A 24,695-nucleotide genomic window follows, 5' to 3' on the forward strand; every position below is an offset into this window, starting at 1 on the left:
CAAGGAGTCCTAGGTGATTTCTCTTGCTAAGAAGGCTGTTAACTGTTAAAGAGAGAGCTGGCAGCCAGGTGTGGTGGCTCACTCCTTTAATCCCAGCACGTAGGGAGACAGAGGCAGGTGGATCTCTGCGGGTTCCAGGCCAGCCTGGGCCACAGAGTAAACTCTATGACAGCCATGGAAACAGAAAGACTCCACCTCAATGTAGAAGGAGGAGGAGGGGGGAGGAGGGGGAGGAGGAAGAGGAGGGGGGGAGGGGAGGGGGAGGAAGGGGAGGGGGAGGAAGGGGATGGGGAGGGGGAGGAAGGGGAGGGGGAGGGGGAGGAAGGGGAGGGGGAGGGGGAGGAAGAGAAGGAGAAAGAGGAGAAGGGACCGAGCTGACAGATTGCAGGGACCCAAATGAGAGAGACAAGAGGGTTTTCTAAACCTTCAGAAAGCTCCAGATCCCTGGTCCAGGTGTACTGAGTAAAGCAGCCGGCCTTGTCCCCTTCAAGCACAGAGTGTCACAAGACAAATGTCACCGAAACTGCTAAAGTCAAAGTTATTGGGAGAGGCCAGCAGATCCTCCTCCTAAGTTAGGCATTCCTGAAGCATGCCCTGTTCGGCCAAGCCTAGCCCTGTAAGACACAGCAGGAACGGTGCTCTTGGTGGCCACGGACTCAGAGTTGGTGCTCCAAGAGCTCGGACCACACATGTTTAGAAGTCTCTTTCTTCCCAGGGTTGGGTCTTCCTGGTGATGTAGAAATCAAGTGAAAGCCTAGTCTTACTAATTATTACAGTCCCTTTCCAGGCCCAGACTGCCAGCAGGAAGACCCCATCAATTCAGACATTCCTGTCCTAAGCACACAGGACAGAGTATATACTCAAAACTGTACTATTTTGTGGCTTCCTTAAAAAGTCAAGGAAATTCATGACTGTGTTTTATTGAAGATTCTGTCCTCTCACCCTCGCCGTCACCCACCCCAGTTTCTCACAGGAATGCTTGCTTAATCTTGTTAAATTTGTCCAATACCAATACATGGTATTTCAATAGAGATTTTGCTTTTCTTGTGACAATAATATCACACACACACACATCCCATATAGGAACTCTGGATCATGGATATGGAGCCTGAAAAGTCTGTAGGCACTTTTAAGCCACCTACCTGTATCACAGCAGAAATGTCCGCTGTATGGGTTGAAAAATAGGATTTCTTTGTTATAAGTGACTACTTCTAAATGGAAGCATGTGGTGAGGTCCTAGGACTATCCCTAGCTCTCTGCCCTCCACGTATGCGACAGGGCAGATTCTGTGACCTCTTTGAGGACTCAGGAGGCTAAGAGCACCTCCTCCTTGCCATGTGTCACCTGAATGAACCAAAGGACAGAGGTGTGCAGAACAACTGTCACAGTGCACATAATGATGATGAATGGTCATTGTACTCTGGCTGTTCTTATCAGAGATCTTAAACACCACACACACAGACACAGACACACACTCACACACACTTCTCTTCCATTCAGGGAAACATTTGTTTTATTTCAGAAACTGTATTATAACACATTCTCTATGTTAGTGACTGAAACCTTTTTCCCAGATCCCATCAGAACCAAACACATATCCAAGTCAGTGTCCGCTCTTGGGAATAAAGTGCCCCCAGTGTCCTCAAAAGCCCTTAACTTGGACAACGTTTCTATTTTCTCCGGTGATGGAATTTGCAGATTCTCCAGTGTAAAAATAAGGCTGCAGGGTCAATCCTGAAGAACACTGTTGGGGTTGGTGAGCCCAGAGGCTCCTCCCTCAAGTTTTCCATAGCAGGTCAGGTCCCTGGGGATGAATGTTCCGACGTGGGATAATGCAGCAGAGGGAACATCTGCTGGTGGGCAGTTCAAACCAGTAAAGTCCCAAATTCCTCTGGTCACTGATACACAGAGTTCACATTGGGGAAGTATATGAAAACAGTCATAGGAGGGACGATAAAAGGGAGAAGGCCAGAGACTACAAAATAATTCATTAAAAGCATGTGGAGGAAAAAAAAGAAATAGTGTGAAGAAAAAAAAAAAAGACCGTGGAGAGGTCAGCCGCAGATGGGACATTTTATCACACGCCAGCCCAACCAACTCGGGACATTAGGTGCAAAGACTGCACAAGCCAGAGGATAGGAAGGACAACAGCAAAACTGTGTCCTCTGCGCATGGCAGGACCTCGGCACCCACGAAAGCACAGCAGCTGTGGCCGCTTGCACAAGACCTGCACAAGAGTAAGCCAGTCAGCCTCCCAGCACGGAGTGGGAACGGACCTGACCGAGGAGGTATGAATACTATGGCTTCTGGGGAGGGAGAGCCATTTCTTCTTCAAAGGCATTGCCCCTGGCCGGTTGGTAGTGCTCTAGTGAGTGACCCGTCACCCAGAAGCACACAAATGGCACAAACTAGACTCGATGAGCTGCTACATTTTTAGAAAAAGGGGGGCGGGCACAAAGTGAAAGGTGGGGAGGTGGGAGAGGGTCTGAAAGGAGATAAGAGGGAGACCTAGAGATACATATGATAAAAATAAAATTCACAAAGAATTCATAAAAATATTTTTTAAAAATACATCCAGGAGAAGGAACAATCCAAGAACAGAAAGGAATCAAACTTTTCAGGACAGAGAGAATCCTAATGGGACTTGCAGTGATAGTGAAAGACACACTCCCAGACAACATATGTGATGGTTTGTATAAGCTTGGTCCAGGGAGTGGCAACATTAGGAGGTGTGGCGTTGTTCGTGTAGGTGTGTCACTGTGTGTGTGGGCTTAAGACCCTCCCTCATCTGAGCTGCCTGGAAGTCAGTCTTCCACTAGCAGCCTTCAGATGAAGATGTAGAACTCTCAGCTCCTCCTGCACCATGCCTGCTTGCATGCTGCCATGCTTCCTGTCATAATAATAACGGACTAGACCTTTGAACCTGTAACCCAATTCAATGTTGTCCTTATAAGAGTTGCCTTGGTCATGGTGTCTGTTCACTTCAGTAAAACCCAAACTAAGATAACATCTCAAAAAGGGGACGAGATCTCAGGGCAAATGGTACAACCTTGGACTCTGCAGGCCAGAGCCAGGTCGTACCATTACAAACTGAGGGCTAGAGCACAGTTCTATATGAAGGCCCAACTCATACTATCCCTGCTTCCTTTTCATGATGGCTCTTGGTCATCATGCACACAGTACCCTACTTCTTCCACATTAGCCTTGTGCCTTCCCTGACCTTTCCAGGTGGGTAAACAGCATCTTGTAGCAAATGTCCTACTGAGATCCACCAAACATTCTGGGCTCCCAGCTAAACTCCACTCCAGTTTCCTGGAGGAGACAAGGCCATGGACTGATGTGGGAAGCTAGGAGCCAATTCTCTACCTGTGCTCTAAAACTTGGTTGCAACCTCCCACACCCTTTCTTGTTCTGTATCTGTAAACTAAAGAGCATCCAGACAAAGCCATTAAGACCCAAGTGGGCAGTGCAGTTGCAAAGCAGGAGCCTTGAACCCACGTTACCCCTCTGGCATCCCAATAATGCACCTGAGTTGCGATAGGAGCAACCTATAAACATTTCTCTTGTGAAGGCTCCACTAATTGATGATATTTGTTACTTCAGTGAGGCTCTTCTGATTAATGTATTTGCCAAGGCTTCCATGGCCTTCGGCTTATCTCCTGCCCACCCACCTGGCATACACAGTTGTTTGTCAGTTTTGAAACAGTGTACCCATTTTCCATCAGACCATCTACTCTGGGAAGGGCACAGCATTGTCCTAATCCTGTTTCTTTTTGATTACGCTCCTCATCTGAAACACTTAACCCAAGCTTTCATAACATGAATTATAAGACAGCAGCAGAAGATGACGAAGTCCAGCTGAGCCAATCCAAGCCATCATGCCTTAAAAAATAACATAACAAAGCCAGCCACGACAGAAAGCCCAAGGTTACCGTGTCCCCTGGAGAAATCTATGCCTCTGCTAAACATGTGGAAGGATCTAGTCCTAGAAGGAAGGAAGTCACTGTTGGATGGGGACTTCGTGGCTCCTTATTTGGGGACTGATGTTGGAGTCTGGCTGTGTTGTCTAAGCCAAGAAGCTCATGTCTAACTTTCAAAGGCCGCTTCAAGATCAAGGACTGTTATCCATCTGCAAAATTATCCTACCCTGAGAAGGAACCAGTAGGGGAGAGGGAACATTTGGCTTGCCTCAGCCACAGTGACTCACCTGACATAAGACAAGTTCAAATAAACCAGCATGAGAGTGTGACAGCCCCTGCTAAAGTGACATGATCATGGAGGGCTCTGCTAGTGATGAGGCTTCTAAAGAAACCGAGGGGAAGAAGAGAAGGACCACTAAGAATACCTGGGGCAACTTCTTACAGGAAACTCAGTGACCGGAAGTCACCAGCAAGGTGGCAGAGGTACTGAACAGTCTCTGCATGCTCAGACTGGGATCCTGTGCCCAAGTGTCAAGGGCACCTGAAATACCTGTAAGGTCATTCTATGAAGGGAAGAGCACACCTCATTAGAACTTACTTTCATTAGTGAAATAAGATCGTCTTTTACACTTAAAAAAAATGAGATGGTATAAATGAAACCCCTTAAAATTTACTTGAAAGAATATCTTTCTTGAGCATAATAAATTAGCGTAAAATGTCTTACTTCTTATCGCCTCATTAGTAATATTGTGCTTCTGTGTGAAATGTGCCATTTAAACATTGCCAATCGATTGAAACAAAAGACTCGAAAACACTGAAAGATGAAGAAGTAGGAGAGACTCCTGCCAGGCAATGTTCTCCTCAGTGTGCTTTGGCACTTAGTATGTGCCTGCCCAGGGAGACCCTGAAGGTCATGCCATCTTCCCAGCCCACAGTGTTGTCCGAACCTTTCCATCTTCTCCATCCAGGGTTTAACAGATCTTGAGTCCAGCCGTGGCTATCTGTTGTTGCTGGGCTTGTTTTATTATTATTATTATTATTATTATTATTATTATTATTATTACTATTATTATTATTGGAGTTTGGTAGCTCATATTGGCTTAGCTTGACTCTGTCACCCACTCATGTTAGGTGTCTTAAATGGGAGGCACACAGGGTAAGGATAATACTATTTCCTTTTTAGAGTAGATGATCTGATGGAAAATGGGCATTTGCATTTTTAAGCTGGAATACAACTATGCAGGTACGGCGGATGGGCAGGAGGGGAGCGCGTGATCACGGAAGCCTTGGGAAATAATGAGTTAAGGAGAGGAACATCGCTGCAGAGGCAGCTCTAGCCTGCTTCTCACCCCAAGCGAGTTCTTCCGCTGGTCCTGTGCTCAGCAGGGGTGTTGAGCAGCGGTATCCCCTCTAAAAAAGTGACTCTGTCCTCACTGTATCCGAATGAGGCTCCTTCATGGGGCAAAGGAGAGCCTCACACCTCCATCACGGCAGAGTGAGGCTCAAGGAGAACCAGCTCTCTTCTTTTAATGAACTCGAGGCAACTGATTTGGTGTCACCTGAGCGGGATACGTTGCATAGTCCTCAGAGATTGTCCTAGTTAGCTTTCCATTGCTATGACAAAACAACTTCACTCAACAACTTAAAGGGGCTAAGTTTTATTGGGCCTCATGGCTTCAGAACCTATGCTCAGTTGGGTCTGTGGTGAAGCTGGACAGCGTGGCAGAAGCTACATTCCAGTACCAGGGAAGCAGAGAAATGTGGAGAGGCCAGGCATCCCGTAGCTTCCAAAGATATACCTTACCTTCCTCCCACTCAGCCTGACACACTCTTGAGCCACGCCCTCAAAACATGAGCCTGAGTTTCATTTCATATCCAAACCATGACAGCTACTTACATTTGATAGTTACAAATAAAACATCAAACATTATAGGGCCTGTGAATCTCATAGAATCTAGGCTAGAAACTGAGCATCCAGTGTCTAAAATAGGGTTTCTTTCTCCCTCCTTCTCTGAAAACGGGGATAACTGGGACAGATAAGATTTAATCCATCCAATGAATCCATTTGTGCAACAGGCTCAACAGGTATGAACAAGCTTCTCATGGTCCTCTGAAACCCTTAAAAACTGAAAACAAAACAGCTAGACTGGGCCCAACATATGATACTGTAAAATCAAAATGAATGTTTAACTCAGTAACTACACTGTGTCCATTAGGAAAAAACGTAGCTCAACTCAATGAGTTATTGATCGGTGTCAAAGATTATGTTGAAAGACCAAACTGAGTGATTTGATCTTAGCAAAGCTCATTCATCTAAAAAGTACAACAATGCCTTGTAATTTCAGTATAGCAAACATATTCTCTTTAATGTGGGCTGTGGATACATTGTAATGCATCTGGTGTGTTATAGTGTGTAAGATACCAGATATCAGGGCTTTAGGCTTTTACAGGCCTAAAACAACCAGGGGAGATGGCAGGATCTACAGGTGGACCTCATGCCCATTAGAAGTTGGTTGGGATTGTGTGTGTGTGTGTGTGTGTGTGTGTGTGTGTGTACGTGGAAAGACTTCCTTGCAAGCCCATGTTCTTTTGATATCCATTTTCTCCGACAGGCATTCTTCTCTGACCTGAACCAGGCTAAAAAGAGCAGCAGCCCCAAACTGTTATGGTTCTTCTACCAGAGCCGAGGTTCTCTAGATACAACATCTATGGGGCCACAGACTTGATTGACTCTGAGATCAGAATAACATGCAAGGGCCCTGGAGCCTCCTCTATTTCAAGTATGGAGTTCAGTGACCTGCGTAAAGGGAAGGCATTACTGTGTCTCGCCCTCTAAAGCAGAGGAATGAACCCCACCCATCATATCTCTGCCTACCAGGGTTTGGCCTTCCCCATTCTCTACAGTATTGCCAGGCTTGGCCCTTCCCTATCCTCTGGCTTATGGGGAATGATCCATGCACTGAAAAATTTAAGCCTCACACTCCCTTATGAGAACTGTCCTTTCACCTTGTGAGAAGACCATGTCGGAACTCCCAGGAAGGTATAGATATGGTCCTGGTTCAGACAGCCAGGGAAGGGGAAGGTCCTGTCGGCTCCCTCGGTCCCTTGCTGCCTTGCCACTCTAAGTATGGCTCATCGGTGTGCTTGACTCCTCTGACCCAAGGGAAGCGGCTGCCATGGAGAAGGTGGCTTTCTCAGGGCGAAGAACAGGGTCGATGTGTTGGACTGGAACTTTGTTACATTGGGCTGTGTCTAAGTCCCACCATCTAGACACTGCACAGCAATCCTAAATGATCATGGAACCTCTCACGACCACTAGTTTCTCATCTACAGAGAACAATATGCATTTATAGAAAGATGGCAACATGACTGCAAACGCCACCTGAGAAAGGTGTTTACCAACATCTTGGGAAACAACAAACAGATACTCAGCATAGATTAGAAGTGTACCAAGAAGCCGGGTGTGGTGGCACACGCCTTTAATCTCAGCACTCGGGAGGCAGAGGCAGGTGGATTTCTGAGTTCGAGGCCAGCCTGGTCTACAAAGTGAGTTCCAGGACAGCCAGGGCTATAGAGAAACCCTGTCTCGAAAAACCAAAAAAAAAAAAAAAAAAAAAAAAAAAAAAAAGAAGCGTACCAAGAGTTTGTGTGCATAGGTATGCTGGCAACAGTCAAAGCACAGAGCAGTGCCCAAAGCTAACATGGATACTACCAAGAAGAGACTAGAGAAGTGTGGAAATGTGCTTAACCTACCAGCACTGGGCTCACAGATGTGATTGCAAAGTCCTAGCTCAGAGCCCTCAGAACCAATGTGACCTACTCTGAGCCTCAGCTTCCTGTTCATGAAGTGAGGCTAATGAAAGCCCCATCCTAGGACTGTCAGGGGATTAAAGGTCATGCTTATCAGAGCCTTGGCATGAAGCCTGGCATACAGCTATACACAAAGGAATCATAGTGCTAATCTAAATCTGAACTACGTTCAGACTATGGAAATCTGTAAGTACCGAATCCCCAGCAGAAGTAAGAACAAATTAGGATCCGAACATTCACAGGCAGCACGTATGTTACGTAGGCTCGTGGGCTCCCTGCCTCCTCTTCCGCCATCTTCCCTCCCTGCTCTTCTCTCTGGCCACCTAGTTTCCTGTTCCTTCTCTCCTGTCCATCGGTCTATCACCGTCACCTAGATCCCTGTTTGTTTCTTCTCTCGGACTCTGTCCCAGCCCCAGCATCTCTCTTTCTTTAGATTCTCATTTCTAGGATCCTGGAGGGCTCTCTTCTTCTCTTCATTTATTTACAATAAAAAATGTAGGAGTTGTTGGTATAGCCCAGTGGGAGAGTATCTGTCTAACGTATACAAGGATTTTGATTTGCCATCAGATAGATAGATAGATAGATAGATAGATAGATAGATAGATAGACAGATAGATAGATAGATATGCAAAATCTTCTGGGTAGAGGCCATTACGAGCACTCCAGGGCACCCTCTCCAACAGAGGCAACGTTCTATGGCTGGTTGTCACTCCTGAATCCCCTTTGCCCATTAACCAGCTCTCCTCTTGCCCCACCCTCATCTAACTGCCCTGGCCAGGACACAGGAACAACCTTTCCTTCTAGTCTATGAGGTGGCTGAGACGGTGACTAGAGGGCTCAGAGAAAAGTAAGCAAGGCTACATGCTCTGCACACTCTAGAAATAGAAACCTCAATTGTGACCATCACATTCTAACAAGTCCCTAACTGGGCAGCGGTCTCATCAGAAGGTAAGGCCTTGAGAGGAGCTCACTAGAAACCAGAGACACAGCAGGAGCAGCTGTTGACATGAATGTGCTCACTGCTCCCTGAGAGCAGGGTCAAGGCAAGTTGCTTAGAATGGAAGCCAGACTATGTTCAGGAAACAACTGGTAGCCTGTCACCTCCATCAGCCCACAGGCATTTGTGGACACTCCTCTCATTAAGGCCAGAGTTTCCAGTGCTGCCAGAAGTCAGGCTAGTTCCCAAGGAGTGAGCTGGAAACCAACCAGACCAAGATCATAGACCCAAGAGAAGCAGAGCACTTCTGGGGTCACAAATAGGGTTTGTGGTAGTGCCCTGGTTAGCTGTGACAAAAAATGGCTTCAGCTGCAAAAACAGATTTCCTTGAATTCTGGAGGCTCAAGGTCTGACTCGAGACGAGTCAGCACCGGCTACTTCTAACGCTGAGGCTTTTTTCTCTCCTTGGCTTTTCAAGGGGTCTCTCTCTCTCTCTGCATCCTACCATGGTCTCTCTTCTCATTCCCCTGTCTTAGTCTCTTCTTCTCATAGAGACGTTCATCACATTGCATTAGAGCCAACCCTATCAACCTCACTGCAACTTAATTTCCTTTTAAAAATCTGTCCCCCAAATACTGCCACATTCTGAGTATCTGAGTCCAAGGTGTGAATCTGGGGAGACAGAACTCACCCGTGGAGCCGCACATGGTCACGCACAAGTGAGCTTCAGGGGTTCAGCCAGGCTCTGTTACATGAGGAAAAGGGGGACTGGAGGGGAGAAGAGAGGAGGTACAACAGGCCAGAAGGAGGAGCCCCATCATGCTGTGGGATCCCCTGTCCTAGCTCTGTCCTGTCTGCCGCACATTCACACAAGGAGTAATTTGGACTATAACCAATAAGGTGTCAGTGACAAAACCAGAGGACTCAAGTGACAGGAAACTTGGAAGGTGGCTGAGATGGTGACATTTGAATTTACTGCTTGGCAAGACATAATGGATGGCCTACAGTTTTGTTGAGTTCTAAGTACGGGCTGGCCCAGGAGAAATGAGTCACTGGTCCTGAAAGCCCAAGGCTTCTGCTGGTGTCAGGCTCCCTAAGGAAGTTTGCTCAGAACCTCTCTCTTGAAGACTTTCACCTCAGCTAAGAAGCAGATAACCCGAGAAAAGAGACATTCAGTTCTTTGAGTCACTTAGAGCCTAATAGTAATGAATCCTCTGGGGAATAAAGGACAAAGAGGACTGAAGACACAGTGCTTCTGACAGCAACAGCTTAAATACAAGAGTCTCTGCGTGCCTCGCCAAGTCACTTTATCCTCCTGTCTTCCATGAGAGCAGGATTTTAGCTTTGCTTCCACTGGGCTATCAGAGTCCACAACCATGCCTGGTACTCGGGAGATCAGCAGGAAATGCTACATAAATTAACCAACATGTAGAAAGGCACTCAAGGCAAGCACTGACTCTTCCATACTGTAGATGTAATAGAGACAAACTACAGTCTCAGGGCAGTGTAGTCTACACTTAACTCTGGTTACAAACAGCAAAGCAACCCACACCCTTGTGTCTTAACCCAAGATAAATTTACACATGCATGCTAAGGAGCAGCCATTCACAGCGATCAGAAATAGCTGGAAATCTCTGTGCCCTTGTCAGTGGGCCATCAAAAGCTTGGTTTAAAAAAGGGTGGGGTTGTCTCTCACTCATGGTGAGTATTTGGGGAGACATACTAAGAATAAAGACAAAAGACAAAAACTTCCAGATCTCCCAGCTCGAGACCTGCTGAAGAACCAGCTTTCTCAGTTACAAACACGGAGCTGATACAGCTGCCTGATATACACAGACACACACACACACACAGACACACACACAGACTCACACACAGACACAGATGCAAACAGACAGACACACACACACAGACACAGACAGACAGACAGACAGACAGACAGATACACACACACACACACACACACACACACACACACACACACACACACACACACACACACACACCTGAAAAATCCTTCAAAGCAGCTACATCCGCTCTGGCATTTGAGTGCTAGGAAATCAAGAGCAGCTGGCAGTGGGGGACCAAGTGGGGAGGACATTCCTTTCAGATAAGGAATGAGCCAATTAGAAAAATTAGAAAAGCTCTCAAAGCAGGCAGGGGCTGGATCTGCCTTTCTGCCTCCCTTTCACTAGGACAGTATTCGTCCACAGCTTTAACACTCACCAGAAGCAGGCTGAGGCACTTTCCATGTCAACTCTTCTCACAGCCTACAACTAAGCATTCTAAGAATTTCTGAGGACAAGTGCTGACAGACCTCTATTTCCCTAGCTGCTTGCTAGAGTCCCCACCCAGGGATGCCATGAAGAAAGGGCCACATCACTTCATTGCCTAGACTCACAAGAACAAATGGAAATTTGGAGGACTCTATAAAAACGCATTCACACATGGGGCAGGAGCTCTTTCTACATTGGGAGTCCCTTACTTACAGTGGTTTGAGTCAGGAATCGTAATGTAATTTTTAAAAGGTTTATTTTGTTTTTAATTAAGTACATATATGGGGAGGGGATGTCTGCATCCAAGTGAAGGTGCATGAAAGCTGGATGTCCGATCCCCTGGAGTTAGAGATGGAGAGGATTTGCGGGGCGCTCAATGCCTCTGTCCTCTGCAAAGTTAGCATCCTTAACCCACAGCTAGCTCTCTGGCCCTGAATTCTTAAACTTTATGATACAAAAACAATCTGTATTTAGAAGAAAACACACTTCAAACTTTTAATTGCAATCTTTTCTAGGTTAGTAAAATCCTCAAGATGTTGGTTAATATTACCATGTGACCTTCTGCTGCCAGCCCCAAGACCAGAAAGAGGAATAACCAACAGTGGGCGGGCAGAGCGGTGGGGAGCAGCCTGGTCAGCTAGGTGTACCAAATGCATTTCAACAGAGATAGTCAATGTCAAATGTCAAGGATTTCAGCATCGAAAGCCCACATGTTAGAGAACACCTAGATAATTTCAACATGCCTCCCAACCCGGCTTCAGAGTAGATCACATGCACAGCTTATCTAGTTCTATGCAGACCCTCGCCATAACCTACCAACACGTGGGACTTTGCAGTTTGGAAGCTGGGAAGCAGATCCTGGTGACTGGACATCAGCCTGAGACCAAGTCTTTAGGAACTTCTGATATAGAGACTCATGGACCCCAGGGGAAGAATCTTTGTGTTCCTCTAAAGTCAGGAAGAGAAGAAAGCTTTGTTTTGTTTCCTTCCATTAATTCATTTAACCTGATTCTCATAGACACATGAAGGACTATTTCCCCACTTAGCACTTAACCAGTATGGAGTGGAAGCTGGTCTGAGGGCTTGGGAGCTTACAGGCCTATGGTAGGATGAACCAGGAGTACCTGATTCCCAAGTCTATCCTTGAAAAGAGGTACCATAACACTCTACCCTACTAGGGCTTATGGTTTCTAGTAAGTGGTCTCCTAAGCTTCCACAGGGATTCATATGTCTTAGTCACAAGGCTCTTTGTATTGTGCTATCAATGCATCCTAATGTCCTCCTGTTACCTTAGAGTCGGATACAGGAATCAGCCCCTGGTATATTCTGTTGCATAGTGGTGTCTGGACAAAGGCCTTCTGGACAAGGCAGAGAAGCAAAGAGCTGAGCTGGCCACCGCCCCTTTAGAAGCTTCAGTGGGCCAGCCATTTCCCCAGAATGAACTCCAGTTTCGTGACCTTGGTCATAGTAGACACCGTTGACATCGCCATGCCTCGCCAATATGCCAAAATTGTAAAATCTCAGGAAATACAAGCCAATTTCAAGTTGAGGTGACATAGGAGGGGAATTCCCAGGAAGAAGAAAGACTTTGAAAAGACATGGGGAAGGACCCAGCGGAAGAAACAAGGCAGAGAGCCCAGGACAGGACCTAACAGCATGGAAAGGGTGATGACCAGATCTGCTCAGCGCTACCTCACTAGCTCACATGACCTCAAGTGGGGAGCTTCTCATTGGGTGGTATTATTAAATAATACTATGTGGCTTCAAGGCAGGTAGCCCCATTTCTTTTCTTTTTTCACACAGAAACTACCACATCATCTGGCCAATTTCCTCCTGCTATTCAATTTTCCTTTCTGATATTGCAGGCAGCCATCTAGTCTTTGCTTGAATGCTTTCAGGGGTGGGAAAACACGTGGTCTCTTTATATGATCCATTTCTGAACAGCCCATCACTGGACTAACATGTAACTTATATGGGCCAATTCTCCATCAACAATAACTCAGGCTCAGCTTACTTCCTCCCTATAGGACTCTCTGGAAATGCATCTTCTTGCCTGGGTCCTCAGCTGTTCAACGTGGGCCCTGGGCACTGTGTTCATGTACATGATGGTTACACCAACCACGTCCACCCAGAGGGGCCGTGGTGGAGGTGTGAACAAGATACAGTTAAATGATACCATGTGCATCTGTCACTTCTCCCATAACAACTTCAAGACCTTGGCTATTAGTACTCTTACTTTTCCGTCTCTGATTTAGCCACTATTCATCTGTGGCTGCAGCTTGGGATTGCACCATATTTTAGCTGCACTGATTGTAAGAGGAAAATAAAATATTCCTGTGTTTGATTTCCCATGTGCTCCTCTTTAAACTGATTGTCCCCGTCATCAATTTGGGCAACAGCGCTTGGAAGCCTAAATGTGGGGCTCAAGTGTTCTCCTTAGCACCCTGGTCTGCTGTGTTGATACTAGTGATGACCTGTGGCGAACCAAGGCCTTAGTAACTTGATGAACAAGCCCAGAGCCCGAAGCCTTGAGGTTCCCTCCCTCTCTGCCATGATCTGTTTTCAGCTGTACATTTTCTAGATAACGAAACTGGTGCAAAGATACTTTCTGGCTTCCAAAAGCTGTTACTCTAATGTAAAAAATTTTCATCATACTCACTCTGCACCCAACCCTGGCCACACGCAGTAGGTCTTCAGTAGATATCTTTATTAAGCAAGCCCACAATCTCACTTGACAGCCCCATGGGACACATCAGCTGCTTGGGGGATGTGCTGTGTTGGACCTCAGTCTGCAGCTATACAACTGGCCCCTTCCATGCTGCCTCCCTATCTGTAGGACATTCTAGAAAGCAGCACTCTGGATAGTACGAGGGAGAACTTTGAATTCAACCTGAGAAGTGATACACGGAAATCAGACACCCTGACTTACATGTAAATCACATCGGTAAGAAGAAGCCTAGTAAGCCCTAAATATCTGCACAGAGAAGATGTTAAGCATCTCCTCCAGTGACTCACGCCCTGGGTCCAGCCTCCACTGACTCATCCTGCAGGGACATCTCATTCCCTGACAGGCAGAAGGGCTCCATCAACTTGCTATGACCAGACTCTGCCTTGGTGGATGGTGGTTCTGAAGGAGAACAAGAAATGGAACTTCCACCCTAGTGTCTTCCTTACCCAGCCCAGGTCCCCGGACCTCTGCAGACACCAGAAAAGAAGGACTTGGGCTATGTGGTACTGCGTTCATGAATGAATATGTCTCCCTCTCTCCCGAACTTACCATGCCTTCAACCTCGTGATGGATACTAAGGGCACCACAGGAAACTGAAAGACAAACGAGAAGGTTCAGTCCCAGCAGGATGGAGCAGGGAACATGAGAGAGGCCAGCTCTTGGGTAGTGTGGTAGCAGTAGACACAATCACTTGGAGATTAGACAAGCTCGAGGCAGGAAGCTGAGAGCTCTCTCAGAGTGAAGGCTAGAGTCGATTGCTTGTGGAATAAGCACTTTTCCTAGTGGCCCACCCACTCATGCTCAATGATGTCACTCCTCAGAGACTCTGACCGCCTCCGACTCTGTTATCCTCTCTCTCACTTCAATCACATCCATCCCTTTCTCTGGACATCCTTGTTGCTGAAGCTCTTCCAATTTGTGGGTTTGGGTCTATAGCCAATATTATAGAAGGCAATCCAATAATTCCAATCAGTGTCTCTAATTCAGCAACTCCTAACCAAGTACTTCATAAGGCAGTAGGCTTGATAACCTCAAAGATGCTTAAACCTCTGTCTGTGTGTCATGGGGCACTGTGGTGCATGCCTGTAGCCACAGCTACTTGGGAGCTAAGCTAAGGAGCGTGAGGTCAGCCTGGGCACTAAAGGTAGAAGCAAGAGTCAAGGACAGGGTCAATCAGGGTCAGTCAGGGTCAAAGTTAGGGTGTATCATGTTCACACCACTGTAAAGTCATGCCCCTCCCCCCATATTGCAGACTGTTTATGTTAGGCTGTTCTTTCTACAGCAAAGATCCCCAAGACCACTGGTTTCTCATTTTCTTCTCAGGCCCTATAGACCTCACTGCTAGGACTTCTGCTAAGACCCTGCTTCTGAGTTCCTCACAGGCATCAATCTTGCTGAGACCTGTGCCCTGAAGAAATCTATACAATATACTCAGGGATCATCAAAGAAGGCATTTTCCAGGGGCAGAGATGTGAATAGGCTCTTATTAGCCAACCCTAGAGGGGACTAGAAGCCAGATCTTAGTGTTGACCTTTGAAACTCCAGGCTTCTTGTTCTACAAGACATATGCTTACATGCCAAGTCATCTTTTAGAGGAGCGGTTCTCAACCTGTGTGTGGGTCAAGATCCCATGTGGGGTTGATTATCAGATATCCTGCATATCACATATTTACATTATGATTTATAACAGTAGCAAAATTACAGTTATGAAGTAGCAACAAAATATAGTATGATTGAGGGGGTACACCTCAACATGAGGAGGTATATTAAAGGGGCACAGTATTGGAAAGGTGAAAACTACTGCTCTCCAGCCATCTGTGCATCCCTAGGTGGTCAGAAGAGCATGGCCCTGTCCTTAGCACTGACTCTGGGCTGAGTTTACACCATATGTAAGGGTTTATACGGTCTATAGGTCTATTTAAGAAGAACAGTTGCCAGCCTATGTCCAGAGAGTTTCTAATTCCCTTCTCTTCTCAAAAGCAACTGGCTCTTGCAGCTGACCACCAAAATTGCGGTCCAACTGAAATTCTTGCCAGTTCATGTAGCAAGCAACTTTTCTTTAACGAGTGACTGGGAATCCTAGCCTAAGACAGTATTTATGAATGGGAGAATCTGTTTTCCTGGTTACATCTTTGCTTTGTGTCCTCAGAACCTGCAGCTCAAGGAGACACTCCAGTCATCCCTTGACCTCCATGCCTCTCATGTGTGCCTCAGTTTCATGAAGAACTCAGAGGAAGTATCTAGAAGAATGCCAGGAAGGACCAGAAATAATGACAGGGAAAGACAGGAAGGAAAGCTTACAATATTTCTTTGAGGCAAACTATCCTTGAATTAGATTTGGTTTAATGCTTTCCTTTTAGAAATCTCTCTTCTCTTAAGAATGAGTGTGTCTCTGGTTGCATTGGTTCCATACGCAAACCCAGAAAGGAGATGAAAACAAGAGAGGACGATTCATTGACAGGAGAACGAGGCTTGTAGCAGGCCCTGCTGGCTGCTAAACTTCAGAAAATTGTAAGTAGACTGTAACAGGGCAGGAGTTCCAAGCAAAGCTAAATCGTCACCAGTGAAAAGGCTCTCTGGATGCTGAGACGGCTGCTAAAACGAAAAGGTGTTCTATGAGCTCAGATGTCAAGGAGAAAGCATACAGCTTATCTGTGCCTTACGACATCCGGGACATGACAGGTAAGGTACGCTTACCTGGTTTAATCACGACCTGGTGTGGATAAACGATTCAGCCTGTGACAAACACCACTTAACCCTGAGATCACGAGAAGCTCACTCTGGACTGAACGAGTTAGGAGTTGCATAAACACGTAAATACATAAAGGAGTAGGGACAAGCGGTAGAAGCATCACCCTCACCCACTCACCACTCTCCCGAGCGAGAGGGATTCCATCCTGGGATTTTGTGTCCAGCCATGCTCAGCAGTGCCCAGAACATAATGTCTAGGATCTTTATGGATGGAGTCAAAGAGGGAAACGGGCCCAGCTTCTGGGCACCTCACACGCAAGTCAATCACCTCCAATCCCCTTGCCAGGTACTCCAAGACAAGGATGGAAACTCGACTCATTTCTGCCCTCACCCGCCTATACCCCCTTCCTCAAGCAGCTGGAAGAATCCTTTAAAAACTTGATAAGTCTTGCACAAGTCTCATTCAGGCAATCATGGCTGAGCTGGTGTAAGTTCACCAGTGCACCTGTCATTGTGTCCAGAAGCAAATATTTCAGTCCTGTTCTCCGGATCTTATACCCTTTCCGTCCCTTTTTCCATACCAGTCTCTGAGCTCCCACCTGAGAAGCTATTGACAACCAATGGCTACTGGGAGAGACAAAGTCAGTTCTTTATGGGTGTGGCCAGTGGTGATGATAGGGTGACCACACCCCAGTGGGTGGCCACATACCCATTAGCAGACAGGCAGCACCAAAAAGAGAACTGGAGTTAGGAGTGGGGGGGGGGGGATCTGGGAAATAGAGGTGGGTCCAGGAGGAGTTAAGGAGATGGATGAGTGATCAACATTATCAAAATGCATTGTATGAATGTATGAAACTCCCAAGTAATTAACTAAGATGTTACATTAAAATAAGATTTAAAAAAATATTAAATCATCGCTCCACTTAAAATCCTCCAGTGGTTCTCCAGTGTGTGTGTGTGTGTGTGTGTGTGTGTGTTTTATGGTTTTAGAGCTTTATTGCAGAAAGGCAGGGTAAAAAAGAGAAGGTAGAAAGAGGGAGAGAGGCCGACCATGGCCACATGGAGAGAGATGGGAAAGGGAGAGAGAGAAGGAGGGCTAGAGATGAGAGTCTCTTCATTTTGTTAAGGGAAGAAATCGAAGTCCTTACAATGACGTGTAAGCCACACATGATTACATCCATCTCCACCTCTCCGGCCACAGCTTTCCTAATGTCAACTTGGCTCACCTCGTATCAGCCAGGCTAGCCCCTAGCAGAGCCTCCATGAGACCCCACCACCACTCCAAGCATCCCCCAAGGCATGCATGCTCCCACTCCAATCTCCGCACTAGGAGTTTCACTTCTGCTTCAGGCATTGGCTCCTTGGATTGTCCCTGGCCCATTCCAAACTTCCAGCTGGAATCCCCCTGCGACAACCCCTACACCACTTGCTTTCCATGCTTTTCTTCATAACCTTTGTCACCTTCTCGCTCAGCTGTAAGCTCACTTGTCTGTCTCCCATCTTCCCCCACTAGAACTCAAGTTTCAGGGAAGCAGCAGATCTGTGTCATTTTGTTGACTGCTGAGCCGCTGGGATTTAGAACAATGCCCAGCATACAGCCAGAACTCAATAAATAAAATCCTTCCTCCTTTACCAGGAGGCCAACCCTTTGCTCTTGAAACTGATAAACAATGGGGAGGCATTTGCCCTGCATTGTCTGTCAAATGACGGATGGGTGAATTCTTTATAGCAAACTCAGCTATCAGACAGTGAGAGGGGTAAGAAAGTCAAAAGGCACCGAGGAAACTATGGGCCTGGATGACAGTCCTCTGCAGATGCAAGCAGGAAGGAAAGAGTACCAGGCACTCCCTTCTACATACAGCACACTGTATGCATATATATACACGCAATCCTGGAATCCACCCTGGTGGAAGAGTGCTGGCTAGTAGAATACAGCCCAAACCACAGCGCCCCACCCCATCCCTCAGAACACTGGAGCCTGAACGGATCTTCTTGCAGCAGAAAACATGGACACAAAGTAACAAACTAAAGAACAAAATGAAGAAGTAACCAACCAAATCAAAACGTGGGCAATTCTAACCAATTGCTTCAAGGAACAAATGAAATTCTCAGTAGGAGGTGTGGAAGATTGCAGATCCGGAGGGATCTCAAGGCAAACAACCAGACATCACATGCATGCTTTCTTAGGGTCCTGGGCTAAATCAACTATCAAAACGTGTTTGAGAGCAGAGGTGTGCCTCAATGAAAGTATGTGTGGTGTATGTACATGCACGAGCATGCACATACGTGGAGGGTGGGGGAGGATTCTAAACTCTTCATAGAAATTTAAATACAGCCCCAGCTCCTACGGACATTCCCGGGAACCTCTGGCCACGTTGGACAGAGAAGGAGATCCAGTCAGGGCAGATCCTCACATCCCCCTCTGTCATCCAAACCTCACTCGTAGCTCTGTAGCAGGCAATCACCTGCTGCAGTTCCTGCCTCCTCCCTGTCCGAATCTCCAGCAGAGCACACAGGTACTCTCCAGTCTTACTCCAGTGCATCCTGTTATCCCAGCCCCAGACTCCAGCAGGCATTCCCTGGGTCCCAGCCAGCCAAGCCTTCCAGAGAAGTAAGTAGGCCACAGTGCAGGTAGGCCGGCAGAGCAGGTGGGGTCAGACCCCGACTCTTCCCTCCTCTCCTCCAAATCCAGGCCCTCAGCCTCATTCCCAGCTTGGTAGTAGACTCCATGTCTTAGGCTCTCCTCGGGTTCGGTCTCCATTTCCAAGAAACACATTGATCCTGATGGAACACCCTGCTTTCCTCCCTCCTATGAACCCACTCAGACCCTCCAGCCCACCACCATTAATAAGTGTCAGCTACCAACCCCTAGAAACACATTTTACCCAGAAACCCAAGTAGCCAAACCTAGCAGGGTTCCAGAAGAATTCCCTAGCAGGCCACACACATCCATTATACCCTCCTAAGATCAGAGACAGCAACCGAAACCAAGGAACAGAACACACCCAACACAGACAAAGCCAGGCATCAGCACCTAGAATTACAATTACCCCAAGCCAAGATACCTAGCTAGGTGCCAGCACAGAATCACAATCATTCACAGCCAGGACAATCTATGTCTACTAGAATCCAGCAGCACTGCTACACCAGGCCCTGAGAAGTGAGAGCTAGCCGAAGCACAAAACAAGTCCCCTAAAGTAGCCTTTATGAAGACGACATAGGTCCTTAAAGAGGAAATTAATAAACCCCTTAAAGAAATCTGCAGAAACATAAACAACTGAAGGAAATTAAGAAAATACCTCCAGACCTGAAGGGGGAAATAAACTCAGTAAAGAAAATCCAAACAGAACGAAATCTGGAAATGAAAAATTTGGAATTGGAACAGGAGTCACAGGCCAAGCCTCACCAATCGAACACAAGACGGGGAAGAGGGAATATCAGGCACTGAAGACATTATAGGGGAAAAAAGATACATTGGTCAAAAAAAAATGTTAAATCTTTAAAAAAAAATCCTAGCACAAACATGTAAGAAATTTGAAACACTATGAGAAGACCAGATCTGCAAAATATTAGAAATAGAGAAAGGAGAAGAAACCCAAGTAAAAGGCACAAAAAATTTCAACAAAATCATAAAGGAAAATTTCTCTAACCCAAAGAAGGGAGGAGATTCCTATTAAGGTACAAGAAGCATAGAGAACTCCAAATAGACTGGACCAGAAAAGAAATTCCCCTCAGCACATAATAATCAGAACACTAAATGTACAGAACAAAGAGAGAATATTAAAACTGCAAGGGGAGAAGGCCAAGAAACATATGAAGGGAGACCTAGTAGGATAACACACGGCTTCTCAGTGAGACTATAAAAGCCAGATGTTCTACAAATTCCCAGAGACCGTAAACGCCAGCCCACATTACTCTATCCTGAGAGACTTTCAATCACAATAAATGGAGGAGGGGAAGGACATTCCATGGTAAAATAAAGTTTAAACACTATATATCTACAAATCCAGCTGTACATAAGGTCCTAGAAGGAAAACTTCAACCTGAAAAAGTTAACTACAGCCAAGAAAAATCTCAAACCTGTGAACCAGTGACTTAGAAGAGGAGAAGAGCCGGGCAGTGGTGGCGCACACCTTTAATCCCAGCGCTTGGGAGGCAGAGGCAGGCAGATTTCTGAGTTCGAGGCCAGCCTGGTCTACAGAGTGAGTTCCAGGACAGCCAGGGCTATACAGAGAAACCCTGTCTTGAAAAACAAAACACACACACAAACAAAAAAACAAAAAGAAGAGGGGAAGAAACATAGACACACACAGACACACAGAGGAGAGAGAGAGAGAGAGAAAGAGAGAGAGAGAATTAATAATAGCAGGAGTCAACAAACAGCGCTTATCAGTAATTCTCATTATCAATGCTCTTACTCCCCAATAAAAAGACACAGACTAAAAGAATGGATATGAGAACAGGATACATCCTTCTGCTACATCCAAGAAACACACCTTAACTTCAAGAATAGACACCACCTAGGGAAAAAAAAGATAAATAAGAAATACCCCAAGCAAATGGATCTAAGAAGCAAGCTGGTATAGCCTTTTTAATAACTAAACTTCAAACCAAAACTAATCAAGAGATGGAGAGAGGACACTATGAACATGTCAAAGAAAAAATCCACCAAGGACATGTTTCAATTCTTTTATTTTAATTTTTATTATTATGTGCAATATGTTAATGGGCTTTGTCCTGCATCAATGTCTATGTGAGGGTGACAGATCCACAAGAACTTAAGTTACAGACACTTGGAAGCTATCATGTGGGTGCTGGGAATTGAACCCTGGTCCTTAAAAAGAAGAGCCATTTCTCTTAACCACTGAGCCATCTCTCCAGCCCCCTCATATTTCAATTCTTAACACCTATGCCACAACCACAAGGGCATCCAAGTTTGTAAAAGAAACACTCCTACAGCTTACACACATGTTGGCCCTCACACAGTGACAATAGGAGACACCATACCCAACTCTCATCAATGAATAGGTCATCTACTCTCATCAATGAATAAATCATTCAGCCAAAAAATACTGAACATTGCAAACATTTACAGAAAAACAAAAAACATTTACAGAACACTGCATCCAAACACAAAAGAATATACCTTCTTCCCAGCAGCCAATGGAACTCTTTACAAAATTGACCACACACACACACACACACACACACACACACACACACACACACAAAGCAAGTCTCAATCGATACAAGACAATTGAAATAACTCCCTGCATGCCACCAGACCACCACAGAGCAAAGTGAGATATCAAGGATAACAGGAAGAACAGAAAGCTTAACAAACTCATGGAATCTGAACAACTGGTGAAAACTGGATCATGACAGAATTTAAGAAAGAAATTAAAGACTTTCTAGAATGAATGAAAATGGATACAAAACATACCCAAACTTATGGGACCGAATAGAGTTGGTTAGACAAGGCAAGTTCACAGCACTAAGTAGTTACATTAAAAAAAAAATTAGAGGGCTGGAGAAGTGGCCCAATGGCTAAGAGCACTGACTGCTCTTCCAGAGGTCTTGAGTTCAATTCCCAGCAACCACATGGTGGCTCACAGCCATCTGTGATGGGATCTGATGCCCTCTACTGGTGTGTCTAAAGAGAGCAACAGTGTGCTCACATACATAAATAAATAAATAAATAAATAAATAAATAAATAAATAAATAAATAAATAAATCTCATAATAACTAGCAATTTAACAACCCACCTGATAATAACTAGCAATTTAACAACCCACCTGAAACAAAAGACACTGAAAAGCAGATGGTAAGAAATAATTAAACTTGGAAAAATCAATAAAACAGAAAATACAAAGAATCAAAGAAAATCAAAGAAATCGAAGAGATGGTCCTTGGAGAAAGTCAGTAAGAATGACAAATCCTTATCCAAATTAACGAGAAGGTAGAGAGAGAAGGTCCGACATGACCCAAATACTCATGTTTTACTACAAGAATGTAGCAATAAAATAACTCCTAATGACATTCTTCTATACTCAGAGATCCATGCCTTCAGCAGCAGCAACAGCAGTCATCCTCCTGTGGTAGATGAGAACAAATACAGAGACCACAGCCAGACATCATGCAGAGACTGAGAGACGTTGGAACACTCAGCCCTATATGGGATGTCCCCCATCAAATCCCTTCCCTCCGGGCTCAGGGAACCCCTCAGAAGGAGACAGAAATAGTCTAAGCGCCAGAGGGAACAGAGGAACACCAGGTCTTCTAAATCAACAGGATCTATGCACGTACGTGCTCACTCATAGACAGCGCAGCATGCACGGGCCCTGAACGGGTCTGCATCAGATGGGGCCCAGGAGCTGAAAGGAGAAGTGGACACATGACCCCACCCCTAACCCAGAGCTGTCTCTAACTGATATCCACTGATAAGAGTTTAGTTTCTGCCAACATGCTCCCATCAGGAAATACACTACTCTTTTTTTTTTAACTTTTTTTATTAGGTATTTTCTTCATTTACATTTCCAATGCTATCCCAAAAGTTCCCCATACCCTCCCCGCAACTCCCCTACCCACCCACTCCCACTTCTTGGCCCTGGTGTTCCCCTGTACTGAGGCATATAAAGTTTGAAAGACCAATGGGCCTCTCTTTCCAATGATGGCCAACTAGGCCATCTTCTGACACAAGTGCAGCTAGAGATATGAGGTCCAGGGGGGTGGGGTGGGGGGAGCCTCGTTAGCGCAGTAGGTAGCGTGTCAGTCTCATAAACTACTCTTAAGGGTAGCTGCCTGCCTACGAGTAAATGCCCATCAGAAATGTCCTCACAGCCATCTTTGGAGGTTCCTTGTCTCACAGTGTTGTATAAGGGATTGTTTTTTAAATCTTTTTTTTCCTGTTTTTAATCCTCCAGGCCCTTAGTGTATATATCACAGCATCCAGTGTTGTGCTTCTATAGGATTCCTGAGTATTCAAACGAGCGGTCCTCTGTGTCTATATCTGTTTCATGTGCTTTTTCTTGGGCTCTTTCCTGCTATTTGTTTTGTCCTATTCTGGCGTGTTTGTTTTTATTTTATCTTATTATATTTTATTTTATTATTATTCCTTAGGAACCTGTTTGTTTTCTAGTGAGACAGAAAGGGACTGGATCTGGATTGGAGAGCGGGGTAAGGCGGAACTGGGAATTGTAGAGGGAGAAAAAAAAACCATAATCAGGATATTTTATTTTATTGAGAAAAATATATTTTCAACAAAAGAAAAGAATAGATGTGCCTGAGTATCAAATGATATTAAGAAACTTGGCTGTTATTGTTGTCTGGAGTAATACAGATATTTAAAAAAAAACACTATTTGTCTGTTACAATGCAATCTAACCTAATTGCAGGTGAAATTATATAATGGTTGAATTTTGCTTTCAAATATTCAATGTTATAAAGAAAGAAAGAAAGAAAGAAAGAAAGAAAGAAAGAAAGAAAGAAAGAAAGAGAGGGAGGGAGGGAGGGAGGGAGGGAGGGAGGAAGGAAGGAAGGAAGGAAGGAAGGAAGGAAGGAAGGAAGGAAGGAAGAGAGGGAGGGGAGGGGAGGAGAGGAGAGGGAGAGGGAAAGGAAGAGGGAGAGGGAGAGGGAGAGGGAGAGGGAGAGGGAGAGGGAGAGGGAGAGGGAGAGGGAGAGGGAGAGGGAGAGGGAGAGGGAGAGGGAGAGGGAGAGGGAGAGGGAGAGGGAGAGGGAGAGGGAGAGGGAGAGGGAGAGGGAGAGGGAGAGGGAGAGGGAGAGGGAGAGGGAGAGGGAGAGGGAGAGGGAGAGGGGAGAACCAAACCTAGAGGGAAATGCTTACAACTGAATTGGCAAGTGTTGCTAATTGCTGGAACCAGGAGGAGACTCCACCGGTGAATCTCCACACTTTAATTATATTGGAAACTTTCCATTACAGAAACAGTTTTAAATGACTCCTACCATATAGTGTAACTTAATGAAGTAAAAATCATGTTCAAAATACGCAGAAGAGGTTTCACTGTCCATCGTTTCTGGACGAGGTCTAATTCTAGCAGTAAAGGAGCCAGCCGCCTTATGAGCATAGATAGGTCCCGAAGCATCTCTTCCTTGGTTTGGAGAACGCCCATCTGGTGTATGCCCACCCTACCCTAATGCCCACTCAACATCTAATCTGATCTTGGAGGCTAACAGGGTCAGGCCTGGCTAATAATTAGATGAGAAAGAAAGCCCCTCTGCTTTCCATCCCAAAGAAAGGCCACCTGCTCTTGTGCTTCTGGGAGTCTAACTGCCTGAGGGTACCAAGGAGTCTGGCTCTGTCATTCTGGGACCC

At 45.7% G+C, this 24,695-nt stretch overlaps 1 protein-coding gene and 1 long non-coding RNA gene across 50 annotated transcripts in view; both read right to left on the bottom strand.

Moving 5' to 3' along the window:
* Nucleotides 1–23,875, bottom strand: part of Gm50599 — a 42,143-nt gene extending 18,268 nt beyond the window's left edge. The window contains exons 1-2 of the long non-coding RNA XR_001785462.2: nucleotides 14,221–23,875; nucleotides 1–11,891 (exon numbers count right to left, since the gene is read on the bottom strand). The exon at nucleotides 1–11,891 is cut by the window's left edge and continues 18,268 nt beyond it. This is a non-coding gene — a long non-coding RNA (predicted gene, 50599). The remainder of the gene's footprint in view (nucleotides 11,892–14,220) is intronic.
* Nucleotides 1–24,695, bottom strand: part of Cacna1c (calcium channel, voltage-dependent, L type, alpha 1C subunit) — a 610,145-nt gene that overhangs the window by 403,578 nt on the left and 181,872 nt on the right. The window lies entirely within an intron of this gene.

This window comes from Mus musculus, chromosome 6 (assembly GCF_000001635.26).
Source record: "Mus musculus strain C57BL/6J chromosome 6, GRCm38.p6 C57BL/6J".
NCBI classification, from domain to species: domain Eukaryota; kingdom Metazoa; phylum Chordata; class Mammalia; order Rodentia; family Muridae; genus Mus; species Mus musculus.